Raw genomic sequence first — 5,328 nt, forward strand, 5'->3', positions numbered from 1 at the left:
TTGTGATTCCTGTATTGAGAATTCTCTGTTTAGACCTGTACCTCATTTTTATTTATTTATTTTTTCACTCAATTACTTTTATTAATGCTTAGGAAAATTCTTAGGACATTGGCAGAAAGCAGCCATCACCATCATCACTATCAGTCATCATCATCATTGTTATTATTATTCCAAAATGTTACAAGTATAGTCTCTAGCCTAATTAAATTGTTCTCTTCTGACATTTCTTGAGTTAGACCTCCATAGTCTACATAGCTCTAAGCACTACTGTCTTGCAAGCTCTTACTAGGATGGCCCATAAGAATTTTAAGAAGGGTGTTAATCTTTATTTGGTAAGTATATAATGGCTATAAGTGTGGCTATCTTTGAATGTAAATATCTGAGCAAAAGATCATAATATTTTTGTGAGCAACTAGAAAACATTAGTTAGAATCTGTTAGTTTGAATGGCTTTTATAGGCTCATATATTTGAATGCTTAGTCACCAGGAAATGGAACTCTTTGAATAGGATTAGGGGGAGTGATTTTGTTTAAATAGGTGTGGCCCTGTTAGAGGGAGTATGTCAGGATGAGATTTGAGGTTTCAGAAGCCCATCTCTCCCTGTGGATGCACAACAGGATGTTAGGCTCTCAGCTATTTCCCCAGTATCATGTGTATCATTATTCCTTTGGACTGCTCCTTGCCAAGATGATAATGGAGTAACCCTCTGAAATTGTAGGCAAGACCTATGTTAAATGTTTTTCTTTGTAATAGTTACCTTAATCATGGTATCTCTTCTCAGCAATACAATAGTGGCTAATACATGTATACATATGATTTGAAACACAAAAAGGTGCTCAACATTTTAAAACCTTTTTTTTTTTTTTCAAAATCAAAGGTAACTCAATTGCTGGGCTCAACAACTAGAATTCTAATCTTGTAAGCCATCTAAATCTAAATCCTCTGGTGGTGAATCCTGGTGGATTCAACATCTAAACTGGAGATCACTAATAGCTACATCTTGTCCTCCCACTGTCCCCATCCCAAACCTGTATCTATATCCTCTTCTCTTCCTCCCTCCAACCTGGAAGTTCTGCCTACTTGCCCAGTAATTGGTTTCTTTATTTGTTAGAGTGGTCACATGAAGTCCTGAGTACATGATTCACATCTTGTCCCAGGTAGCCCTTCTTGGGGAAACTGAATTACCACCAAAATACAAACAGCACCAGGGCTATCCACAATACTTCCCCCTTTCTGTCTAATTAAAAGACTCTTTTATCTCAGATATAAATTGAGCACAAATATTACCATTTTATAATTTATAAAATATAAGATAGACCTAACACCCAGTCTATCATTTTTGTCAATTAAATAGAACACTCTGTCATCTATCCTAACTTAAAAGACTTATAAATCCATATTCTATGTCTTGGTAGCTTGTGCACTATCTGAAAACTATCTTCTCAAATATATTTTCTCAATGTTAAATAGCCTGGATTGGCTATGAGACAATAAGTAGTCTTTCAACTCCATTAGAAATTCGAGGAGCAAGCCATGAGGAGCAAGCCAGTAAGCAGCACCCCTCCATGGTCTCTGCATCAGTTCCTGCCTCCAGATTCCTCCCTTGTACTTACAGACCCACAGGAAGAATAAGCTCCAGTCAGAGACAGCATGAACACCTAACACCAGAGGTCAAAGATGGAGAAAGGCAAACACAAGAATCTTACCAACAGAAACCAAGACTACTTGGCTTCATCAGAACCTAGTACTCCCACCACAGGAAGTCCAGGATATCCCAAAACACCAGAAAAGCAAGATTTGGATCTAAAATCATATCTCTCGATGGTGATAGAGGAATTTAAGAAGGACATGAATAAATCCCTTAAAGAAATACAGGAGAACATAGGTAAACAGGTACAAGCCCATAAAGAGGAAACACAAAAATCCCTCAAAGAATTACAAGAGAACACGAGTAAACAAGTAGAAGCCCTAAAAGAGGAAACACAAAAATCCCTTAAAGAATTAAAGGAAAGCACAACCAAACAAGTGAAGGAATTGAGCAAAACCATCCAGGACCTAAAAATGGAAGTAGAAACAGTTAAGAGAGTAGAAATCACAAAGAGAGACAACTCTGGAGATAGAAATCCTAGGAAAGAAGTCAGGAACCATAGATGCAAGCATCACCAACCGAGTACAAGAGATAGAAGAGAGAATCTCAGGTGCAGAAGATATCGTAGAAAACATTGACACAACAGTCAAAGAAAACTTCAAATGCAAAAAGTTCCTAACCCAAAACATCCAGGAAATCCAGGACACAATGTGATGAAACCTAAGGATAATAGGTATAGAAGAGAGTGAAGACTTTCAACTTAAAGGGCCAGTAAATATCTTCAACAAAATTATAGAAGAAAACTTCCCTAACCTAAAGAAAGAGATGCCCATGAACATACAAGAAACCTACAGAACTCCAAATAGACTGGACTAGAAAAGAAATTCCTCCCACTACATAATAGTCAAAACACCAAATACACAAAACAAAGAAAGAATATTAAAAGCAGTGAGGGAAAAAGGTCAAGTAACATATAAATGCAGACCTATCAGAATTACACCAGACTTCTTGCCGGAGACTATGAAAGCCAGAATTGTCTTTACCAATCTTATATCTGATAGAGGGATAATATCCAATATATACAAAGAACTCAAGAAGTTAGAATCCAGAGAACCAAATAATCAAATATTAAAAATGTGGTACAGAGCTAAACAAAGAATTCTCAATGGAGGAATACTGAATAGTTGAGAAGCACCTAAAGAAATGTTCAGCATCCTTAGTCATCAGGAAAATGCAAATCAAAACAACCCTGAGACTCCACCTCACACCAGTCAGAATGGCTAGGATAAAAAACTTAGGTGACAACAGATGCTGGGGAGGTTGTGGAGAAAAAGGAACACTCCTTCATTGCTGGTGGGATTGCAAGCTGGTACAAACACTCTTGAAATCAGTTTGGCAATTCCTCTGGAAATTGGACATAGTACTACCAGAGGACCCACCTATACCACTCCTGGGTTTATACCCAGAAGATACTCCAACACGTAACAAGAACACATGCTCCACTATGTTCACAACAGTCTTATTTATAATAGCCAGAAACTGGAAACAACCCAGATGTCCCTCAATAGAGGAATGGATACAGAAAATGTGGTACATTTACACAATGGAGTACTACTCAGCTGTTAAAAACAATGAATTTATGAAATTCTTGGGGAAATGGATGGACCTGGAGAATATCATCTTGAGTGAGGTAACCCAATCACAAAAGAAAACACATGGTATACACTCTCTGGTAAGTGGATATTAGCCCAGAAGATCGGAATACACAAAGTACAAACCACAAACCATAAGAAAATCAAGAAGGAAGACCAAATTGTGGATGCTTTGTTCCTTCTTAAAAGGGGGAACAAAATAGCCATGGAAGTAGTTGCAAAGCCAAACTCTGGAGCAGAGACTGAAGGAAGGACAATCCAGAGACTGCTCCATCTGGGAATCCTTCCCGTATTCAATCATCAGATCCAGACACTATTGTGGATGCCTGCAAATACTGACTGACATGAACCTGATAAAACTGTCTCCTGAGAGGCTCTGACAGTACCTGACTAATACAGAAATATAGGCTCACAGCCATCCATTGAACTGAGTACAGGGTCCCTATTGAAGTAGCTAGAGAAAGGACCCAAGGAGTTGAAGGGTTTGCAGGACTTAGGACTAACAACAATATGAACTAGTATCCAACATTGTCTGAAAATATAGGAACCCTAAGATGGCTTCCAGACCTGAGACAAATTGTAGAGACAGTTGCCTACCTATACAGCCCCAGTAAGTCAGGAAACTGGAGCATCTGTCTTCAGCCTCCTGGCCCAGGATATTTTTACAGACCTTGCAAAATAGGAATTATTAACGACTAGCTTATTCTTTCTTAGCAGAACTAAGCTGTCCTAACCTGTAATTTGTGTCTTCTCAAAGATGTGTACCTTAATTTTCAAGTTGGGTTATTTGGCTCATTGATCTTTACTCTCTTGAGTTCTTTATATATATTTTTTATAGTATCCCTTTTTTGGATGTGGAGTTGGTAAAAATATTTTCCTATTCTCTAGGCTGTTGTTCTATCCTTTCTTTCAGATCATTCAGAGTTTGTGAGATCAGCATTTATTAATTGCCCATCTTAGTGCCTTTGCTATTGGTGTTCTATTCCTGTGCCAATGCTTTCAAGGCTATTCCCCATTTTCTTTTCTATATCAAAACTTTAATAAATATTTATCTTCATTACAATTTGTTTTATCTTAAGTTGTGTGTAGCAATTAAAAAAATAATGTTAGTTCTGAGTCAGAGAACTTCATGTATTTTTCAGAATGATGAAAGATATCCTTAGTTCTAGGAGACATTTTTTATGGTTTTCAACTTATATTCTGCAGAAGTGGAAATAAAAGAATGAAGTATCATTGTACTGCCATTATGTATATGAATAATAAATATTTCTAAAATCTTTAGAGTGAAATGGGAATTTCATACAAGAGGTAGTCTCAGCATTGCAGTGGGGTGAAATCATGATTTGATAGAGCAATCCAATATTTGAACTATACAATATGTTAACAAGTTAAAAGCAATGCAGACCAATTATGAAGACATCCTTTAAATTTAGTTTATATGAAATTCTTTACATGTCCCATAGTTGGTCTACAGATCTTATGTTTGTATGATATATTTTACATGTCACATAGTTGGTCTATAGATCTCATGTTAAGTACTGAAACAATAAAATGAATTTTTAAAAAGTGACTCACATTTCAAATGGAGTCTCTTAGAGATGCATCAGAGACAATGTTAATCTTCATTGTGAACATAACAGATCTATTATTAAAAATATTTGACAACACCCAGAGGAAGCTCCACTCCCAGGTGCTCTGACACACCCAGGATCAGAGGTAAGCAGGAACCAACACTGGGAGTAACTGGGACCAGCGGGACCAGGCACACAGGGACTCTGCCAGCCCAGCGACTCAGGTTCCTTCTGGTCTGTCTGTGCTGGGGTCCAGAGTAGACCTTGGGTACATGCTCTGCAGCCAATCCCACAACACCCAGAGGAAGCTCCATTCCCAGGCGCTCTGACACACCCAGGATCAGAGGTGAGCAGGAACCAACATCTTTCCCAACACTGGGAGTAACTGGGACCAGTGGGACTAGGCACACAGGAACTCTGCCAGCCCAGTGACTTGGTTCCTTCCAGTTTGTCTGGGTTAGTGTTCTGAGCAGACCTTGTGCACAAGCTCTGCAGCCAGTCCCACAACACACAGAGA

This window comes from Mastomys coucha, unplaced genomic scaffold, assembly GCF_008632895.1.
Source record: "Mastomys coucha isolate ucsf_1 unplaced genomic scaffold, UCSF_Mcou_1 pScaffold6, whole genome shotgun sequence".
Classification (NCBI taxonomy): domain Eukaryota; kingdom Metazoa; phylum Chordata; class Mammalia; order Rodentia; family Muridae; genus Mastomys; species Mastomys coucha.